The sequence below is a fragment of the Hippopotamus amphibius genome, chromosome 6 (assembly GCF_030028045.1).
Source record: "Hippopotamus amphibius kiboko isolate mHipAmp2 chromosome 6, mHipAmp2.hap2, whole genome shotgun sequence".
Taxonomy (NCBI): Eukaryota; Metazoa; Chordata; class Mammalia; order Artiodactyla; family Hippopotamidae; genus Hippopotamus; species Hippopotamus amphibius.
Window position 1 is genome coordinate 43703893 of NC_080191.1, and position 23440 is coordinate 43727332.

A 23440-nucleotide genomic window follows, 5' to 3' on the forward strand; every position below is an offset into this window, starting at 1 on the left:
GCTTGAAGAGGGCCTGACACGCAAACACCCAATGTTTGTTGAATGAATGAATGTTGTTGTTGTGATGGTTACTGTTACCTAAAACCATGCCCTGCAAGTACCTAGAAATTTGTAAGTTGTAGAGTGTGTCTTAGTCAACAAATATTTAGGAATATCTGTGATGCCAGAAGTACTTCGGGGAAGTAGAAATGAGTCCATTAAAGTTGGTCTTGAAGGCCAGATGAGGAGTTTTGAGATGGAAGGACACGTTGCAGTAATTCTGGTTGTGGGAAGGGGGCTTTCTAGGTGCCAGAGCCTGCAGGACTCTTCACAAATCCTACATTATTCATCACAGCTCGGCTTCTTACCAACTGGATGACTTGGGACCAGATTCTCTTCTTGCATCTCTGGATTCTTCTCCTCTGCCTGACCTATAAATTTTCAATGTTGGGGTGTTCAGACCTGAGAGGCCTTCTCTTTTCTATGCATATTTTGTCCTCCAAGCCAATGGCCCTAAACACCATGTATATGCAGATAATCCCATATTTTTTATCTCTCATCCACATTCGTGTAGCCAACTGTCTGACCTCTTCATTTGAATGGTTGCTCATATTTTTTTTTTCACGGCCAAACTTGATTTCACATCCCATTTCTTTTTCTCAAAACCTGTTTCTACTCTAGTCCTCCCAGCTCAGCTCCTGGCCCTGCCATTCACCCAGGGGCTTAAGCTAGAAAACTCTTTCTAAATCCTCCCTTTTCCTCACTTTCCTCCACATCCAACAGCAAGTCACAAAGCCTCTGCCTCAAAAATAGGTCCCTCATCTCTTCATTTGTGTCCATCTCCACTCAATCCTTGAGCCCAAACCCCCATCATCTACTGCCCTGACTCTTGCAGTAGCTGCCCTGCTGGTCTCCCAGGTTTACATCTCGCACCCTCATCCGCCTCACACCACACCAAAGCCAGAGTGATATTTCAAATTCTAATTCAGATTAGTCTTTGCACTGCTCTCACTCTAACCAGTCTTCCCATTGCATAGAATAAGCTCCAAACTCCTTGCCATGGTGTACAATATTCTCCATCCCCAGGGCTTATCCCTCAACTCCCCCACCCCTACTTTTCTCCAGCCCTGCCTGTCTTTAAGTCTCTTAAACATGCTGGCTCCTGCTTGTTTTGAGGCCTCTGCACTCTCCCCTCCATCCTTTCTTGGTTGAATGCTTTCTCATCCCTTACATCCCAGCTCAAATATCACCTAGTCAGAGATGCTTTTTTAAATTAACCCAAAGTAGGCCAACCTACCTATTACTCTGTCTCTCTCTCAAGACTCTACTCTTTACTTCTCAGGACTCTTCACAATCTGTCATTATTTTATTTGTTGACTTGGTTAGCCTCAACTAGGATGTAAGTTTCATAAGATCTAGGGCCCTATCTTATATACTGGATGATCTCAAGCTCTTAGAAAAGTGTCTGGTACAGACTAGGCATGCAGTAAACATTTGCTGAGTGAATGGATGAGCTTCTGCAGGCCTCATTTTCTTATTCTGTGACCTAAAGATAAGATATACAACCCTGCTTCATAGAGCTGTTATGAGGATTAAATGAGAAACTACCAAGAGATCAATAAATATTAGTCACTGTTATTATTACTAATACAATTCTTCTATATTACTACTACTATGACTACTAGTAGTCATAGTAGTAGTACCACTATTCTTTCAACAACCCTTATGAGGTAGTCAAAATTAACTACAATTTACAGATAAAGAAATGAAAATCAGAAATGCAAATAGCCTATGTAAGATCACTTAGCTAGTATACATTAGAGTTTGAATTTTAAGAGTGAAGAGTTGTAAACAACTACAGAGCTCAATTCTGAGTGATTGGAGGAAAGGTGTTTCCAATGGCATAAAGAAGCTTTGGACAGAGGTGGCTCTAAAGAGAAGATGTATTATGCTGAGCGAATAGCTGGATACCCAAGGTCTGATACCTAATAAACTATTGGAGAGGGACCTCTTACTCAGGTGAGAGGTCAGGAGTTTGAGATTTGTGCATCCAAAAATATAACCTCTCCATTGTGATCACAGTACCATATCTAGAAAGCTGTCCAGTTAGAGTCTGTTAGCAGACACACACACACACACACACACACACACACACACTTTGAGGCCAAAAGACAGTGCCTGCTCCTCATGTGGACCCCTCTCTCTCTCTAATCTACCCACATTCTTACATACCCCACCCCCTACTGGAATTCCCTTCTGTGTTTTCTATTCCTAGACCCTTCCTCACAGCATCCCATATCCTTTTTGGGGGCCCACTTTGAGGGCCTCAAGCATTAACTTCAGGACCCTGAATCAGGTCTTGGGATTTGATGTAGTCTTATGCTCAGGTGATGTGAATTTTTTGGAATGGAACAACAAAACAAAGTACAACACCAAAAACTCTTTCTCTTCTTATACTGATGTCTCTGAATATAGCTAAAATTGATCTAGCATTTATCGTATGCCAGGGACTATTCTAAGCACTTTATATAAACTAACTAATTTGTTCCTTATAACAACCTTCTAAGGGAGGTGCTATCATTTTCTTTATGCTACAGTGGAAATTGAGACACAAAGTGGCTAACATCACAAAGCTACTCAGGAGAGCTGGGGTTCTAACCAGTGCGGTGGGGTTGCAGCATCATTGTTCTAAACCACTGGCCCACACAGTCTCACAGTGTGGGCTCTGCCTCTCCACCGCATCTTCCCAAAGATGCATTTCCCATCAGAGGTGAGGAGGAGAAAGAAGAGAGTAGAGGGACAGCTCTCTTGCCACAAAAATATAAATGTTATGCCTACATCCGTGAAAAGAGAAGGTGAAAGTGGGAAGAGAAAATCAGGGAGTTGAGGAAGAGGCCTTAAAATGCTTATATTAGGGAATAAGGTAAAGAAGCGTGATGAATAGAAGGGACAAAACAAAGAATATAAGGCTGATGAATAAAGGACAAGATGGATAAGCTAGTGTTTTAGAAATCAAGAAATCAAGCACTTCAAGGAGGAGATAGCCAGCAGCATCAAGTCTCTTAAATTGGGGGAAGAAAATTAGGTTCGTATTTAACTACAGAAAAGTGTTTTAGTAGAGAACTTAGAAGCCAGGTTACTAGCAAAATAAGGGAGGAAGTATAAGCTGAAGGTACAGAGAGACTCCTCCACATATTTGACAGCAAACAAAAGTAGGCAAGTAGCATGCTTGCTAGAGAAGACAGTAAGGTAAAGGGAAATATTTGCTCAATACTGGAGACCTATAAATATTGAAAGGTAGAATGCAGGAAGCAAAAGGGGTGGGAGGAGAGTGAAGATGTGGAAAGGGAGAGAATAATAACAGGTGCAAACACCCTTCAAAGTTGAGCTGAGACCAAACAGAGCTCAAGAAGTGGTTCTTAAGCTGGGATGCATAATGGAGTCTCTTGAGAGCCTTAAAAATCATTGATGCCTGGGTCCCATCTCCAGAGCTTCTGATTTAATTGGTCTGGGGGTGCCTGGGCATCAAAACATGTAATATTTCCTAATAGATTCTAACAGGCAGCCAAGTTTGGGAACTGCTGATCTCTGAGTCCTGACTCAGAGACTATCTCTTCTTTGAATCTGAAAATAAGAACCAAGAAAACTATGTAAAGATAGAGCATTTGAATTGAAGACACGTTTAATTGATGAAACTCACACCTGTTGGCTTGGATCATCTTAGTAAAAAAAAGAATTAAACAGGTGGTTTGATTATCTGTGGAGAGGGAAGAAGGAAGTTTGAAGATAGAGACTTCTCAAATAGCTACTATGACGGGAACACGCAAGAGGCTCCCACAGCAGAGGAGTGATAGATAACGTGGGACGGTGATGATGCTGTTGTGCCTGGGTCTTGGTTTAGGCAGGGCTTCACACGATTGGTCCTCATATCTGGGCTTCATAGACTGATGGAGATGAAGAGAAGAGGGAGATCCATGGACTCAGGAATGTCAAAGGAAGTCAATTGACCATGGAGTCCAGTGTTGGGTTATGGTTGGTTAGGAAACAAGTTGAGTAGATTTGGAGAGTGGGAGAGACCAGGAAGGTTGTGGTTAGAGAAAGAAGCATTCACAACTGAGATCCCCATTAGAAAATAATCCCTCGGGATCTATAACTCTTAGGGCACATTAAAAATGTTAAAAATGCGAGCACCATGTGACCTCTAAAGGAAGTTTGGTGAAATGAACAGTAGACACAAATTCTCAGATCAATCTTTAGACAGAGCTCTGCCAACAACCAGTCCCTCTGTCCATCTTCAGGGCTCGGTGTATACTAGAAAGAGGCTTGCTGAGATAAATTCTCAGAACTCATATACCTAAATCACTACATGAGCTTGTCAGGTTGCTTAGCTACACACATCAAGCACCAAAAAAAATCCTTCCTTACCATGAGTTTCTTTCTCTGATTCCCCCACTCCAAACATTTTTTTATGTCTTCTCTCTCCTCCGTACTCCCATCCCCCAAATGGCTGTAGCAATCTTGATATTAGAAACAGGCATCTTGAGGGAAAAAACCTCAAGGTTCCCATTTGTTTTCTAGCATTAAACTAGCAAAAAAGTTTACTGGTAATCCGTTTAAAGAGGTGGAGCCTTATTAAAACCAAAAACAAATGGCTCATGGGAAAGCTTTTGTGCACTTAAGCATAACTCCTTATTTGTGTCAGCCAAAAGTTGTACTGACTTATATTGTCCTGCATTTTAACCAAATTCAAGTATCACATTAACATTACCAGTTTCACAATTTGTACCCTAGAGTGTTCTTCTTCTCTTTTTCTTTTACCGAAAAGTTGAGTTTAAGGTAAAATTCCAACCTGCAAAGCGAGCAGGGTCATCTAGCCCTCTCTCAGCTGACGGGCTTGTTTCATCTGAAATGAAACTCACTTTTGCTCTTAATTCTCCCTCCTTCTCTCCCCTCCCCTACTCTCACCTACTTCCTGGAAATGTCATTCAGGTCAGAGTTCTCAGAGGCAATATGAGATGGTTCGTATCTTCCAGACATTAGAACTGCACGGTACTATGGCTGTAATGTTTAGACACAGGAATGTGAGGGAGAAGAGTCTAATGACAGAATCTTCTATTTAATGCAGACTCCACAGAAATTTTGAGTTGCTTAGTTACCAGTAAGCTTAGTTATAAAAGTAGAATACGGGGATATGTGTATAAAAACAGATGATTGAACTTGGTGTACCCCCCAAAAAATAATAAGTAAATAAATAAAATTAAAAAAAATAAAATAAAAGTAGAATATATATATATACACACATACATACATATATACTTATATATCTCCATCACACCAATTTGCATATGAAATCTACTGAAATGCAAAGAAAACTTTATTTAAAAGTTACACTATGACTAACAGTAACAATCATGACGATTTATACTATTCAGTACACTTCCACATACATTTAGTATACATCCTTCCTAGTAATCCTCAGAACCATGAGGGAGGTGATTAAACATTTATTTACTCATTCATTCAAGTTAACTGTCCTATCTCGTGAGAGGGGCAAAAGTCCAAACAGCCCTTTTGAGCTAAAAGGACTTTGAGGAAAGCCTAGGTATTTACAGAGGCTGATTGCATCCTGGGACTCAGAGGTCAAGAAGTGATGTACCGGGACTTCCTAGGTGGTGCAGTGGTTAAGAATCCGCCTGCCAATGCAGGGGACAGGGGTTTGAGCCCTGGGCCAGAAAGATCCCACATGCCACGGAGCAACTAAGCCTGTGAGCCACAACTACTGAGCCTGTATGCCTCAATTACTGAAGCCCATGCGCCTAGAGCCTGTACTCCACCACAAAAGAGGCCACCACAATGAGGAGCCCGCGCACCACTATGAAGGGTAGCCCCCGCTCGCTGCAACTAGAGAAAACCCATGAGCAGCAACAAAGACCCAACATAGCCAATAAGTAAATAAATAAATAATTTTTTTTTTTTAAGTGATGTACAAGGCACTCAGGAGTCTCTGTCATAACTTATGCAAATGATTCGCACTAGAGTGAACAGCTCAAGATTTACAGAAACCTGACAGCTGGGCAGGGAGGATGCTATTTTAAAGGCAAGCCACCAGGTGGGCATCACTGGGACTCATGATTGACAGCTTGTTGGAGCAGCAAATTCTCACCTTGTTGAGGGGAAGGATTCCTTTTCAACAGCAAAATATCTTAGGAATTCCCCACCACCCCGATGCTAATCGTTGTCCTCTTTGTATCCGTTACTTGAGAAATACACAATGATAAAAATCAACTAGGAATCAGTAAAGTGTTGAATTGAATGTATATTTCCCTGATTCCAGCAGTACTATGCCAGTTCTCAATGTATTGCCTCTCAGTCCCAAATTCCTTGCGTAGCTGCTCTGCACACCTGGACTGGACCAATTAAGTATCTCTCCTTGACAGTGAGTACCATGCTAAGCTTCGTTAGTGAGGGCTTGCACTGGAATGACATTGCTGGAAGGGGGTTTCTCGTCCTGGCTCTGGTATGCTCTGTTCTGCTTCTTCTTGTCTCTGCTGCCTGATTGGTCAGTGGCGCCATGTGTGCCCCTGCCACACGCCCAGAGGTACAGTCCCCCAGCCACTATTCAGCCTCAGCCTGGGCTGTGACCTCCCCTGCACAGCCTCAGATGTGGGCGCTGGGTGCTCTAGGCCTCCATCGGCAGAGGCAGCCTGGCTTGCCCCGTGCACCTGCCAGCCAGCCCCAGTTTGCCTGTGCGCCAGAGAATTGCTCCCCACCATTTTCCCAACACATGTAACAAGCACTCCAGGTCTTGCACCGTCTTCCTCAGTTCTGGCTGCTATAACAGAATATACAGACTGGGCACCTTAAACGACTATTTCTCCCAGCTCTGGAGGCTGAAAGTCTGAGATCTGGGTGCCCACATGGTCAGGTTCTTAGTGAAATATTCCCTCCTAGTTTACAGATGTCCGGTCTGCTGGCAGAGAGGAGAAAGAGAGGGAAAAAGAACTAGCTGTCTTCCCCTTTAAGGATGCTAACCCCATCATGGGGCTCCACCCTCATGACCTAATTACCTCCCAAAGGCCTCACCTCCAAATACCATTACATTTGGGCTTCAACATACTGATGTGGGGGGGGGGGGCGGGGGGCGGGGAGGGACACGACACAAACGTTCAGTTCACAGCGTGCACCTTCCCCTACTCCCCCACTCCCTTGTAAGCCTGCTCTCCAGCCTATTTGCCCAGGCTGTAACTGAAGATTGCTTTCTGCTTGCCCAGCAACTGTGGACAATCTCTGGTCCTAGCAAACAGTCATCTGCTCTGACATCCGGTGGGCTACACACCTTCTCCAGCAAGGCCTGAACCCCTCCTTCCAAGTTGTCCTCCCATGGGTACTCTTCCTCCGTCCTAGGATGCCCTTTAAAGTTCTTTTTATATCTTTATAGTTACTCTTCTATCATAGTTTATTAACATTATACTAAACGTCCTCTGTTTTACATTATTGTATGGTTTCTGTCTCTTGATTGAACCAAGACTGATACAAGTTCATCTGGAAAAGTAACAACATGTATTTGTATGAGACATTCAATCTACAGACAGTAGTTGGAATAGAAAAGAATTCTTAACTTTCTTGCAACTGCTACCTGCAATCTTGCAGGCGTCCACAGTCACCAGGTTGGGAAACCCTGGGCTAGAACTGGACAGTTTAGCAGGAACAAAAGCAGAATCCCTGACATGGAAATGGAGCTATTCAGGGAATAAGATGCATGGTCTGGGGTAGGGGGTGGGGAGGCTTTGAGTGTTAGGGAACCGTGTTGATGTTTGTGGTCGGCCCTGCCTCCTCCTCTTGATCCAGAATCTGTGAATATTACAAAGATAAAATCTGTCTTGGATGGAAGGAGAAGGGAGAAGGAAACGGCCTATTCTCGGTCAGGATGGGTTCAGACCCTGGACTAGGATGGACCCTGAAGGTGAGGAAGGAGAGGCAACATCAAACCCAATTGTGAAGATCTGAGACAGGCTGGGGAAACAAATGGCAGAGCTGACACCAACCTCTATCATGCACTGGTTTGACAGGTGAAGCTGTAAAGCAAGGGGTACCAGGTGAACTGCTGGAGAGCACTCAGTTTACAAGTGGAACATGCATGATTGGAAAACAGGTCCTCTGAATCCTAAAAAGGATACCTCTTTATCACACTGCTAATCCTATCAGAGCTTACTATTAGGAGCAGAATAGAAGGCTTCCATTATTTTCGATGTTCTGGAACAGATTAAACAGCATAAAAATCATCTTTTTTGGAAGATATTTATGGAATTAGTCTTTCAAAATATCCAAATCTGGGCTTCCCTGGTGGTGTAGTGGTTAAGAATCTGCCTGCCAATGCAGGGGACATGGATTTGAGCCCTGGGCCGGAAAGATCCCACATGCCACGGAGCAACTAAGCCCATGCGCCACAACTACTGAGCCTGCACTCTAGAGCCTGTGAGCCACAACTACTGAGCCCACGTGCCTAGAGCCTGTGCTCCGCAGCAAGAGAAGCCACTCCAATAAGAAGCCCTCGCACTGCAATGAAGAGTAGCCCCCCTCACTCTCCGCAACTATAGAAATCTTGTGCACAGCAATGAAGACCCAATGCAACCAACAAATAAAATAAAATTTTAAAAAAATATCCAAATCTGGCTTTAGCAGGGTTAGATTTTAGGAAATATTTTAAACTCCTCTGGTTTTCCACCTAATTAGTTTTTGTTTTTTTTTTTTAAGCCATCCCTTGAGTCAATTTTGGTAATTTTAAATTCCTGCAAAAGAATATTGATTTTATCTAAATATTCAATTTCTTTGCTTAATGTTGTAAATAGTATTTAATGTCTAATATCCTCTATATCTGTGGTTAAAACCCATTTCCACACCTAATGATGTTATTGTGTTTTCCCCCTTTTCCACGGTCACAGATGCCAGCAATTTGCTTATTCAATATCTTTCCATAGAACCACCTCTATATTTTTCATACCATTCTATTCCATTGCTTTCTTTCTTGCTTTCTTTCTTTTTTTTAATTTGATAGGAGGCATGTTACAGGGAACCTCGTGCATCCAAAATATAACCTCTCCATGGTGATCACAGTACCATATCTAGAAAGCTGTTTAGATTTAATCATACTTCTTTATGACTCACTTTTACAGTTGTTCTCTACAAGACTCTATTTCAATTCTTTTATTTTTTTTACTTTACTGTAACTCTTACCCCCATTCCTTTCCCCTAAATAGACTTCTTCCAGTTCTTGGATCAGTATGTTTTCTAGAAAAATATAATATCTTTTTATTTATTTCACTCTGTAATTTTAGACTCTATCCATATCATATACTTATATTAGTTTCTTATTGCTGCTATAACGAATTATCTCAAATTCAGTAGCTAAAACAACAAAAGTTCTCTTATGGTTCTGGAGATCAGAAGTTCAAAGTTGATATCAACTACCACTAAAGTCACTGAACTAAAGTCAAGGTGTTGCCAGGGTTGGTTTTTTCAAAGGCTCTGAGAGAAGAATCTTGTTTCCTGGAGGCCACTTTCATTCCTAGGCTCACAACCCTTCCTTACTTCACTCCAACCTCTAGCTTCCTTGCTTACATCTCCTACTCCTAACTGTGATGCTACTGCCTGCCTCTGATAAGGACCCCTGTTATTGCACTGGGCCCACCTGGATAACCCAGGATACTCTTCCCCCATCTCAAGACTCTTAACATTACTTAATTGCATCTACACAGGTTCTGGGGATTACAATGTGGCCATCCTCAGAGGACCATAATTCAGCGTACAACAGTGCTCATCTAATTCATCTCTTCTAACAGCTCTGTAGCATTCCATGGCATACATGCACCATCCTTTACTTATCCATGCCCCTAGGGATGGACACCTGCTACCATGGACATCTCTTCAATGAATATCCTCTAACACGTCCCCTTAAGAATCTGTGTGAGGCTTTCTCAATGCTATATACGGGGACAATGAGGGGTGGCAGGAGCTGACACAAAGTACCAAGCATCTGGAAGGGTACAAGGACCTGGAGTGATATCAGTAGAAATCCCATGTAAAGATGTTTGCCAAGCCCAACCTTGGTAGGAGAACTGAAAACAATTTTCTCTATAGGGCCAAAATTGCATGCCATAACCCTGAGTTATACCCAGAAGTGTTGCTAGTTGCAGTATGTAGACAGGCCATTTCTCCAGTATGCCTAGGTTGCTCTCCACCTGCAGTGCAAGGAGGTTCTTATTTCCTACACATCACTGCTAACACTTGGTAATGCCTGTGTATGGTCAGGCCATTCAAGATGGTTGTTCTCTTGCTCTTTGTACATCTGCTCGACTGGACCCTGCTTCACACACAGGACTATCCAATACTCTTAATTATAGGGCTTAATTACTCACTGCCTATGGGCTTGCCCCTGCCTCAGCTGCTGGTTTCCCTGGTAATTGATGAGCCAATCTGATGTCAATTCTGCGTATAAATGGTAGCCTCCTTCTCCCCCTGTAGTGAAGATGGCTGCCATGTCCTGCCGGCCGGCTGCTGTTCACAGTGGGGTGTCACTCCAGGACCCTTTTGCTTCAGACAGGTAAGATCCCCTGTCCAATACACTGTCAATGTCTCTGTCGCCGTCTCTGGGCTCTTTCTTCAGTCTCAAGGCTGGGTACATATAACGCTTGCAAGTCTGTGGGGTGCAGCCCAACAACCTGATTTCCTAATTATTTACTCTTCTTATGAGAGCTAATGTTTTCTCATTATTTTCATCAAGTTCCTCTAGTAATTAGTAAGGTTGACCATCTGTTGATATGCTTGTTATCCATTCTGCTTTCTACTTCTAGGAATCTTTGCTTGTTTTCTTCCAGGGTATTTCCAGGGTATTTCATTTGTATTGGTGGTTGATGTTGTTTTTATCCATTTGCAGGAATTTCTTGTGTGTTCCAGATTTATTACTTGTCGGTTATAAATATTGCAAATACCTTCTCTTAATATATTATGCATCTCTTAACTTTTCTATGTTGCCTTTTAGTTAACAGAAGTCTCTAATTTTGGCATAGTCAAGCTCATTAACTTTTTACCTTAGAGTATGAGTACTTGCTTTCTAACTCATTAATTTCTACATTTATTTTCATTTCTTCCTTCCTCTTATTTTTTGTGTAGTCTATTTTCTCTAGTATCTTAAGCTAAATGCCTACATAATTTTCATCTTTTAGTTTTTTAATTGAATCAGTGAATATTAGTTACTATTCCTTTGGTGAGAGATGTTTTTGAACTTGATAAATTTTCAAGTAAATTTTTAATATATTTTACTTCAATCTTTAACCAAAATATTCTTGTTTTGAGCTATTTCCCATCCACTACTTTGCAGATGTTAGGTTCATTCACAAAAAAAGGTATATTTTATTATAACTGGACCAAAATAAATATATTACTGGAAGTTGCAGTCTGCAAGTCATAAAGAGGGAAAGTAGGGTGTCCATTAGCAAGTGAAAAGAAATTGCAAGCCCAGTCACTCCTTCCTCCCTTAATTTTATTTTCTTTCTCTAAGCTGTTAAATTTTAAAACTTGGGATTGTTTTGAGGTGTTGATTTTACTTTAAATGTATGATGATGATGACTTGGGAACACTTGAAATCATTTGATACAGAAACAGTAAGATTAGAAAGGGAACTTGAAAGTCATTTTGTCAGTGCATCACTATACGATTTTTTAATTATTGCAATGAGGATAAACTCATTTATACAGAACCTAAATTTATAGCCAGTGCAGCACATACAAACTGCAACTTAAGAAAGCAAAAGAAATATAGAAGCTGAACTATGTTTTGTTCACTTGTTCAACAAATGTTAAAGGCCTACCATGTGCCACTGTTCTGAACACTGGGAATACAGCAGTTAACAGAGTAGGCAAGATCCACACTCGAATGGAGCTTTTGAGTGAGAGAGGCTGTGATAAAGAAACAAATAAATAAGGTAATTTTAGTACAGGTATTTCCCAGGACAAAGATAAAACATGGTGGCATATGAGCCAATAACTTACCAGATAAGAAGCTGCCATCCATCCACGTGGAGGTCACCTGGAGGAGCATCTGGGCGGAGCCACAGCAAATGCACACGAACCCAACAATGCACTTCTCATCTTTATCCAAAATGCAACAAGAATCAGGCTTATTAGTGTGAACAGCTAGAAATGAGAGAAACTTTGTTCCACAGGCCTGTTCATCACAAAACTCATTGCACAGACAGGATTGACTGTTACACTCTTCTCTCATGATGAGAGATGCAACAGGGAAAAGTCATCTTTTTGCACGAAGGCTAATTCTGAAAAAAATGTTTATGGCTTGTTTTCTTGGAGGGAGTGGGGAGAGAGATAGGTTCAGATATCCGTAACGATAGACTTTTTAGCCAGTAACAACCATTTCACAGGGGAGTCAGAAGGCTAACCACGGCCCCAGCTCTCAACACACAAATTCAAACATCCCAATTCAGTGTGTTTCTTCCACCCCAAACGTTTCATCCAACCAGGGTAGGTTCCTTCTCAGTGCTTCCCTCTCCAATTTCCAGCCCAGCTAGCTCTCGGCTTTCACATTTCAGGATATTTCCCCAGGCATCTATATCTCTTCTATTTCTTACCAGAACAATTTATTTCCACCCAATCCAACATCCTCTTAACGCCTAGGCTCACATCTAGACCTTGGCAAAAGAGACGGCCCCTTCAGATACTAAGGCCACCCGTTAGAAGGCAGTAACAGGAACTTCCCTGGCTGTCCAGCGGTTAAGACAGCTTCCACTGCAAGGGGTGTGGGTTTGATCCCTGGTTGGGGAACTATGCCACGTGGTGTGGGAAAAAAATTTTTTAAAAAAAAAGGCAGTGACAAGTTATAAATGAGACCAATGAGACCAAAAGCCTTTTACAATTCTATCTCCTATTGTGATTTGGCATTCTACCATTTTCAGTAACAACTGTTTTGTGTGTGTATGTGTGTGGTTTAGATTTCAGAAGCTACATAACCAGCATGTATTATTGTAACTTCACGGTACTGACAAGTGTCTGTACAAATTTTGTTAATTGAAATGGTTCTGAAGCTGATTTATTGTGGCTTTCCTTGACTGACCTTATAAATTACTTAATTGCAATATATAGTTAGTCTCACAGTTCTTCCTAATTTCTTAAGAAAACTAGTCTTAAGATAGAAAAGAAGACCATATTTACGGTAGCATCTAAAAAGATAAAAATACCTAGAAAAAAAAAAAAAACGTTTTAAATGTGCAACTTAATGTGAGGAAAATTTTAAAGCCATCCTGAAGTAGCTAACAATAGCCTTTGAAGGGGTTCCAAGCATACCACCCTAAAATATCCCACTCTGACGTAAGGATTATTTTGAGCTAAAGGCAATTGGAAAGAAACACACACAAACACGCAAAATCGCTCTGCCCTCCCTTCCTCTACCAAGAAGGGCAGGACAACTCTTAATCACCAGAGACAACTTTAAACTCTTATCAGCCCAGAGAAATCTACATAACAAAGCTCACTAACTAGTCCTCCTCTTCCATTAGTTTCACCCATATATCTACCCTCCCACAGTTTACCACCCTGTAGAAGCCTAACCCCTTATCCTTTGTCTTGTCACTCTTAACAAATGTATTGTTCTTTTGCTAAGATGCTGTATAAGCTCCAGTTCTGACCACTCCTTTCAGTTACTTATCACTGAGGTTTCTCCTGTGATGAGCACAGTATATGTTAATAAAGTGTTTTTTCTCTTGTTAATCTTTTGTTGGTCTAATTGCAGGGCCCTGGCTGAAGAACGTAGGGGTTAGAGAGGAAACATTCTTCCTCCTCTTAAACTTCAACATATATAAAGACATATCTTAGATATCATGGATAGAAAGACTCAATAATGAAAATGTACCAGTTCTCCCAAAGTTAACTTCTAAATAAGGTGTTATCCACTCAAAATAACACCATAAATCTCATGTGGAAAAATAAACAAATTTGAATAGTTAGAAAAAACTAACAGAAAAAAAGGACTGTGGGAGATCCAGTTTACCAGATATTAAAACATACCAGAGTCTTAATAACTACACGTCTGGTTGGTACATAAATAGAAAGACCTGTGGATTAGAAAATGTCAAAAATACACACAAACACATTCAGTAATATGGTGCATGATAAAGATGACACCTACATCAATAGAATAAAGATGGATCTTTAGATTAATGGGACTACTTATTGACCATCTGAAGAAAAGATAAAATAAAATTGGATCTATACTTCACATTATGCATAAGGAAAAACCTTCAATTATAGCAAGCATTTAAAAGTATAAATAAATAAGTTTTTAAAAATCACAGAAGACAATATAAGCGAATGCCTTGCTAACCTTGGAGTAGGGGAGTCCCTTATATGACTGAAAATTCATGTCATAAAATTAAAGATAAATTACATATGTACTTTAAAATCCGTTAGCCTAGCAAATACACCATAAGCGAAGCAGATGACAAAATGGTAAACTGGGAAAAATTGCAAATCCTGTCCATGACAAATACTGTTCTCCTGAATAGATAATGCACTGCTAGGGAACTCCCAGGAATGAAGAAGTTTAGGAAGAACACAACACAAAAACAGGCAAAGCACATGAACAGACATTTCATAGAAAAATATTCATAGCCAAATGGAATACAAATTAATATGAGAAATACAAATAAAAATGGCATTACTTTGCTATGAAGGGGCAAATGGTGCAGGCCCTGTGCAGTGGTATCTGGCGCTACCAGCCAAAATGACAGGTTCAGTGGCCCTTGGACCCAGCAATCCCACATCTGGGCATCTTTCCTGCAGTTACATCTGCACACACAGTAAGTGAAAATGTACAAGACAACTTATTGTGACAGTGTTTGGATAGGACCCAGATAAAACATGGCATATTTACAAAATTAATCCTATGAAGCTATAAAAAAAATAATGAGCACCTTTTCTGTAGTGATGTACAGAGATATTCAGGCCGTACGCTTAAGCAGAGAAAATGACATGCAAAACTCAATACAGTGTGGGCTGCATTTTGTGTAATAAAATGAGAGTGGGTAACAATATATTCTGTTCTTATCTATCTGCATATGCAAAAAGAAATATTGGAGCAATACATAAGCCAACAAACCAAAAATAGTACAAAGAGTAGGAAGTGAGAGAGGATAGGACGGATGGGAAGGGACAGATGTGGACTTCTTTGTGTGTACTTTTTATATCATTTTGATTTTTAACAGTCTAAATGTATTACCAACTTGGGAAAAAAATAGTGTTCTTCGAAACTAGAGGTTGTTTTCATTGCAAATGAGACAAACAACAGGGTCTTAAACTAAAACAAGACCATTCTTTAGTTTCCATACTTTACAACATGACTTTTCAGCTGTTTTTTCCTTTATGGCGTGAGTCATGGTGGACACTTGCATTTAGTCTCAAAATATCCCCCTCTCTGCACATTCACATACTTGCACTGGTATCCCCTCCAGTCCCTGCTCCTGCCCAAGTCTTTCAAATATGCTGCTTTCTCTGTAGGCTAGTCTTGGCTCCCCTGAAATAAACCCAAGTTGAGTTTTTATAGTGAGTCAAAATAAGACTGTCTTTCTCCTTAGGTCTCAAGGGATTTGTGGTATATCCTTCCAAAGAAATCACATCCACAACTTAACAAGTTGCATCCCTCCAACATCTGGTCAGTCGGCAGCTTCCAGGGCCAGTCAGTCTCATTTTTCAGCCCCAAACCCTTTCTTCCAGCTCTAAGTGTAGTTTTCCCTTAATCAGAGAGGGAAGGTAGAAACACATTCCCTCTCAAGCACTGGAGAAAGCATTTTCTCAAGAATGTTCCAGGGAACTTTAAGTCCATAAGATGCTTTGTCCCCTCCCCAAAGTGTGAGTTAAGTCGTTTGGGAAAGAGCCTTCAGTGGACCCTCACCACACATGCATTTTTTTCTCCCTGGAATTCAACTACACTTACACATCAAAAAAAGGAAGGAGTGGTGGGAGAATCGTTCATGTCCTCTATTTCTCTTCCTCCATTTCAAACTAGACTTGGTCTTCACCATCAAAAGAATAGAGAGATCACTACTGAAATGCAAAGAGAAAGAAAAACATTCTCTGCTGTTGTGATTCTATAGACCCAGCTACATTGTTAAAGGTAGTTTCCCTCCTTTCAAGCAACTACTGTTATATGAAGGGTCATTTTGACTGCACCGTTTTTGCCTTTTTCAGATCTCTGTAGAACAAGCCATTGTTTGGTTTTATTGTTTCTATATCACCTGTTTGTTTACATATTATCTATGGCTGCTTTTATGCTACAACAATAGAGCTGAGTAATTGGGATAGACACCCTGTGGCTCACAAGCCAGAAAGATTTACTATCTGGCCTTTCACCCAAAAAAGCTGGGCAACCGCTTCTTTAGAACTTCACCCCCTGCAAGACATAGCCCCACTCTAGCGGTTAAGGATTTTATCCTGGAGTCAAAGCAAGAATTCCAACAAGAATTCAGTGCCACAGCTTTGTTGGTTTTGCTTTTAGCCAAGTTTCTTAACTTCTTCTAAACAGCAGCTTCTTTACCTATAGAACAATGTCTATAAGAACGGCAGTGGCTCAGGGGGTTGCGAGGATTCCATGAACTACCTACCACATGTAAAGCACAAACTACAGTACTTGACAAGAAGCAAGTCCTCAAAAGGTATTAGCTATTATTATCGAAATTATGATTGATATACTATTTTGGTTAAGGCCTGTGAGCATAATTAAGAATCTGAGAAGAATTTTAGGAATAGAACATTTTTCTTTACCATTTCTCAAATTTCTGTGAGTGCCTTGGCAGAGATACTGCCTGACCTTAGGCATTAGTACGAAGGGTCTGTCTTCCTTCAGGTCCTGTCTCTCCTCCTTTCTCCACGCATCCCTTACAGCTCTCACCCTCACTCTTTTTCCTTCTGTGGTCTGGCTCTACCTGTGAAGTGTTTAATATTTCAAGCCTCAAGGTTTCCTCACCCCTCGTTTCCAGCAAACTGTACTCGTCCTGCCACTCAATTAGTTGGGGGTCTAACTCCCAGCTAATTGAAAGCCAGCTGATGTGATAGATGAGCTAGTCCTTGCTGACATATTAGTGTCTGAGGATGTTACCTCTTTGCATTCTAATGGGGTCTTTGGACACATAATGCCTTACCCAAAGCAATCATTCTAATCAATCTGGGAACTGCAGGCACTGGGGCAGTCAGCTAAGGAAGAGATGTTAGGGCAAGGGACCATTTGGCACTCTTCCAATTCACGGTGTATATGTGTTGTCTATAAATAAAGTGAGTCTAGGATAATTTCTAAAGGAATACTTTGGCATTTGTTCTGGTTAGGACAGGTAGGGGAGAGATCTAGAAACAGCCAAGCATCCCATACAGTTGCTAATGACACTTCACCAAGCCTCTGTGAACATCGTTATCTCTAATGATGAAGCTAGTGATGCTTTTCTCCCCAGCATCATGTCCCATCCTGGGGATGCAGGCCCTGGAAGGGACCCAAGATCTGGGATGTGAAGCAGAAAAAGCAGAAATAGCTTCCCTCTGCAATCAACTCTTGGCAGTCTACCCATAAGATCACCTAATCCAAGCTGGGCTTTCCTCTGGGAATTTGAACTTTGGTGGTCATCTCAGATATGGACATTCCAGAGATGAGGAAACTGAAACTCAGAAAGACTAAGTATCTGCTCAAGTTCCCACAGTTGGCAGAGTGGTGGGTCTTGAATTCAAATTCATATCTCTTAGACTTCAAAGCCCTTTCTCTGTCTGCTACACACACTACCTCTCGAAAAAGATGGTTTTGTCCACCACTGAGAAGTAATCAGGCTCTTTTACCACCTCAAAAACTGAATTTAATAACACAGGCACTTCTTTAAAGTGGGCCCTGCTCATCCAATTAATTCAACACTTTTTTATAAAATCTTACCCAATTCTTATAGCATGCACTGCTCTATAATGAACAAAGAGAATGGACACTCCTGCCTGTCCTGCATCAGAATACTTTAATTAATTATTTTTTGTCTGTACTGGGTCTTTTTTGCTGCATGTAGGCTTTCTCTAGTTGTGGTGAGCAGGGGCTACTCTTCGTTGCGGTGTGTGGGTTTCTCATTGTGGTGGTTTCTCTTGTTGAGGAGCACAGGCTCTAGGCATGTGGGCTCAGTAGTTGTGGCACGTGGGGTCAGTAGTTGTGGCTCGCGGGTTCTAGAGCACAGGCTCGGTAGTTGTGGCACACGGGCTGAGTTGCTCCACAGCATGTGGGATCTTCCCCGCCCCAGGGATCGAACCAGTGTCCCCTGCATTGGCAGGTGGATTCTTAACCACTGTGCCACCAGGGAAGTCCCCCAGAATACTTTATAAGTTCATTTTTCCATGTCTGTGCACCTGAGCTAGATGGAGACCTCCTGTGTCCCTGGAGCTTCCAGACTCTGAAAACACAGCCTGGGCCATGTTTTCTTTCCTTCTCTCCAGTAGGTGAGCAAGTAAACTATTTCTATTCACCTGTTAAAAATTTCTCTTACGTTTCCTTGTTAGATGGACCTGACCTAGAGTGTTTAGAATAACACAGTCTGAAAGAGGGTGATGATGGATGTCAAATGATATGGTACTTGCTTTGCATTGGATACAATTTAAAAAGTGATTAATATTTTATGAAAAGCCTATTATTTACAATATGTAAGAAATTACATCCTTTGCCCCACTGTTTAAGCGTATGATGACAAATTTCAGAATATCAAGCTGACAATACATATGGCAGTACTTAGTTTTTCAAGTAATTTTAAGGGACCAAAGCAAAGATGTTTGAAGATCAATGTTGTAGAAAGAGGATGGATACCTATGTTAACCCCCAGGACTGGGCCAGGGAGTGGGGAGAAGTAGTCAGAGGATGGGCTGGAGGAGGTGGTGACTAGGAAGCCTTGAAGGGCTAAGAGTGAGTATGGCCACCATGGTGGAGAGGGGAAGAACTTTAGGTTTGGTGGGGAGCAAGGTACAGTAAGTTCCAATGCTCGAAGACAGGAGAGAGCTTGGCATATTTGGATACGAATGCCATGCAGCTTCAACACAGGCAAGTGGTGAAAAAATGAGACTAGGAGGGATGGTGGGGATTCACGTATGGAAAAAGTCAACCTACCCTAGCAACACCGTCTTATGAATTTCCTTTGTCATGATTCTGGGCTCAGGGTGATGACTGAAACGGACTTGGGTCCAAATAACCTGGCACTGAATCCCAGCTTCACTCCTCTTACCTGTGAGAAGCTGAACAAATGATCCTCTAGGTCTTTACTTCAATATCTGTAAAAAGAAGAAAATTAAGAGGACTTACTTCGGACTTCCTAGGTGGTGCAGCGGGTAAGAATCCACCTGCCAATGCAGGGGACAAAGGTTTGATCCCTGCCCCAGGAAGACACCACATGCCGCAGAGCAACTAAGCCCGTGCGCCACAACTATTGAGCCTGTGCTCTAGAGCCCGTAAGCCACAACTGTTGAGCCCATGTGCTGCAACTACTGAAGCCCACGTGCCTAGAGCCTGTGCTCTGCAAGAAGAGAGGCTACCACAATGAGAAGCCCACACACCACAACAAAGAGTAGCCCTTGCTCGCCGCAACTAGAGAAAGCCCATGTGCAGCAACGAAGACCCAACACAGCCAAAAAATAATTTAAAAAAAAAAGAGGACTTACTTCATAGAGCTGCTCTTACAATTAAATAAGATACAGATGTAAAGCATTTGGCATAGTGTCTTGTATACAATAAGCGCTGAAAAATATTGGTTATTTATATTATTATTTTAAAACTATATTTAAATCTGATCCGATCATTCTCCTGCTTAAAAATCCTTGAGTTGTTTCCTTTTGCCTTTAGGATAAAAGTCCAAACTCTCTAAAGTTATCTGAAGCTTCCCCCTCCCTGTGTTTTAGTGGCAACTCCCACCCAGGTCACTCCCCAGAACTGGAATGAGAGAAGTCCTAAAGTAATATCACCATAAGCAAGTTAAACTGTCAGAGATAATGTGGCACTAATGGACCTAGTGAACCCCTCTAAGCGCAAGAAGTCAGGGAATCTATCCCTGCATCCAGGTCTGTCCTCCACCATCACACTGCTGTCCCAGCTCTGTCCCGCACCATCACTCTGCCGTCCCAACTCTGTCCTCACCACCACTCTGCCATCCCAGCTCTGTCCCCACCACCACTCTGCTGTCCCAGCTCTGTCCCCATCATCACTCTGCCGTCCCAGCTCTGTCCCCACCATCACTCTGCCGTCCCAGCTCTGTCCCCACCATCACTCTGCTGTCCCAGCTCTGTCCCCACCACCTCTCTGCCGTCCCAGCTCTGTCCCCATCACCACTCTGCTGTCCCAGCTCTGTCCCCCACCATCACTCTGCTGTCCCAGCTCTGTCCCCACCACCACTCTGCCGTCCCAGCTCTGTCCCCATCACCACTCTGCTGTCCCAGCTCTGTCCCCCACCGTCACTCTGCTGTCCCAGCTCTGTCCCCACCACCACTCTGCTGTCCCAGCTCTGTCCCCATCACCACTCTGCTGTCCCAGCTCTGTCCCCCACCATCACTCTGCTGTCCCAGCTCTGTCCCCACCATCACTCTGCCGTCCCAGCTCTGTCCCCATCACCACTCTGCTGTCCCAGCTCTGTCCCCATCATCACTCTGCTGTCCCAGCTCTGTCCCCCACCATCACTCTGCTGTCCCAGCTCTGTCCCCCACCACCACTCTGCTGTCCCAGCTCTGTCCCCCACCACCACTCTGCTGTCCCAGCTCTGTCCCCCACCATCACTCTGCTGTCCCAGCTCTGTCCCCACCACCACTCTGTTGTCCCAGCTCTGTCCCCACCACCACTCTGCTGTCCCAGCTCTGTCCCCACCATCACTCTACTCTCCCAGCTCTCTCCCCCACCATCTCTCTGCTATCCCAGTTTTGTCCCACACCACCTCTCTGCTGTCCTAGCTCATGTTTCTACAGTATGGTTAGTTCCTCGGGGTGTCAAATATTTGATGAACCTCTATTAAAGTGATGCAGAGAAAAGGCAACATACTCCAATTCTGAAATGACAAGCCTTTGTGGAGGGATGATCAGTACAGTGAAATTGATACAGGGAAGTTAACCAGTGATTTTGACATATGTGGTTGGAATTGCCCCAATCAAAATATCTTTTAGTTCCTTTTTATCACTTTTTTTTTCTATTTTATTTTATACTATTTGAGTGAGAAGTTTCTCGGATGGGAGTGGGAGGCTTGAGAGGGAGGCCGTATCCTGGTTTTCAGCACTCCCTCCCCGATGTCTTGTCTCCGCTGGCAGGGAGGAGGCTAACATCTTTGTGTCACCAATGGCTAGAAGACCTCGAACCTAGCATTTGCAATGTCCTAACTCTGATCACAGCTCTGTATGTATATGTTCAGACACACGTGTGTGTGTGTGTGTGTGTGTGTGTGTGTGTGTGTCAGGAGGAGTTGCAGGAGGAAGGGGGCAGAACTCATTATTTCTGCCCAAAAAAACTTCATATCTCACCATGACCCCTAGACTATGACACAAAAAAATGGAGAGATAGAGGACATATTTCAGATACATCTTACATAATTTATCTAAAGGAATGACTATATGATTAAATGAGACAGGTGAGGGAAAAAGAGATATCTAGGAAAATTGCCGTATCGTTAGCTTCCATGACTAAGTACATGGCTGGCTATACCATTCACTGAGAGAGGAGTTATGATGTTCAGTGTTTTAACTTATAATCTTGAGGTCCCCACAAGATGGCTAAATGGAGATGGTCTGGAGGCAGCTAGATATATGGGTCTGAAGAACAAAGTGAGATCAGGGCTAGACAAGGTTGTAATTGAAGCTGCTGGCCACTAATGAGCCTGTCCAGGTAAGATAAACAATGCTAAGAAAAGAAAAACAAAGGCAGACCCCCTAGGAAATTGCATCATTTAAAGATAAGCCACAAAACAATTGACCGAGGGTTAGAATGAAAACCAGAGAGAATATAATCTGAGCAACTAATAGAAGAATGTTTTTTTTTAAAAGGAGGGCATGGTTAACTGAGTCACACATAAAAGAGGTCACAGAGAGGACTCATTCATTCATTCATTCACTGATTCATTCATTCAACAAACATTGAACATCTAATCAGTGCCATAGATTGGTCTAGATGCTGGGGACAGAGGTAACTATGAAACCACCTTGCTGTCAGAGAACTTAGTGTATTGAGTAAGACAGAAAAGAAAATAGCTGATTACAACATCAAATATAATAAATAAGTGAGGGTGTTATGAGGTGACATGGTTGCGTCTGGACCTCAGGGACAACACTTTCAGTGGAGGGACAAGGACAGATACAAGCTTGTGCAGATGTGGCATTCAAGGGACTTGGTTCTCAGCAAATAAGAGACCTAGAGTGATAACAACAGATGGACAGGGGTGAGGAGAGGTGTTATTTTTGAAGATAGATACGATCTGGGTTTATTCAAGAAAGGGAGAGATTAGCAATCAGAAATAAAAAGGGATTCACTGATCTTGCAGTTGTCTGGGGAGAGTGAGGAGGACGAGAGAAGGGTTTGGGGGGTGGGGTGGGGAGGAGGGAGAGGATTGGAATCCAGAGTCAGGCGGACAAAGTAAACTTGTAGATGAGGAAAGCCTGTCTTTCATAGAGATAGCTATCAAGAAGAGGACGGAGGACGGATGGATGAGTGGAGGGAGGGATGGAGGGAAGGGTGGAGGGAGGGTTGGATGGAGGGATAGAAGTGCAGATAAACTTTGGAAACAGAATGACAGATTTTCAAATACTAGAAATGATCAATTAGCAGGTAGAATTATTAATTTCCTCTTTCCCTCCACTCATATTCAAACAAAAATAGTGAGTAAAAGGATTTACTTGAGTGAGCAACCTCAAAGGCCTTTCAAAGAAATCTGGTAGACGTGGCTGGAAATACTTTAACCAGCAGCCTGATACATGGGAACTGGGTTTGTGCGGCTCTGCTGGGAAGTGCTCTCAGCCTGGGCCACAGTTCTCAAAGGGGGTGGGGGGGGGCGCTTTCTCATATCAGCAACCGTGAGGCACAAAGGTCACCAGGCCTGAGGAAGCAGCACATCCATGTCCTCCCCACAGTTTCCTCTGTAACACTACACTCAGCCTCTGCCCTGGCTGCTTCATCGAAACCCATCCCTTGAAGGTCACCAATGACATCTTTATTGCTAATTCAAATGGGCTTTTCTTCCACCCTGTTCTCATCATCCCCCAGAGTCTATTGTTTATCAAAGTCCTTTCAGTGACAGCTGACATAGCTGACCTCTTTTTGAAACTCTCTCCGGCTTCCATGACACTGCATTACCATGATTTCCCCCCTCTGGGTGAGTAAAGGGTAATTCCTAGAGAATGGAAACATAGAGTTGACCATATAATTCGGTGAAGGA

The 23440-nt window shown here is 42.4% G+C and overlaps 1 long non-coding RNA gene across 1 annotated transcript in view; it reads right to left on the reverse strand.

The window, feature by feature from the left end:
* Positions 1 to 14741: 14741 nt before the first annotated feature.
* The window catches only part of LOC130855906 (uncharacterized), a 52624-nt gene continuing 43925 nt past the window's right edge, over positions 14742 to 23440 (reverse strand). The window contains exons 2-3 of the long non-coding RNA XR_009054393.1: positions 19268 to 19313; positions 14742 to 14831 (exon numbers count right to left, since the gene is read on the reverse strand). This is a non-coding gene — a long non-coding RNA (uncharacterized LOC130855906). The remainder of the gene's footprint in view (positions 14832 to 19267; positions 19314 to 23440) is intronic.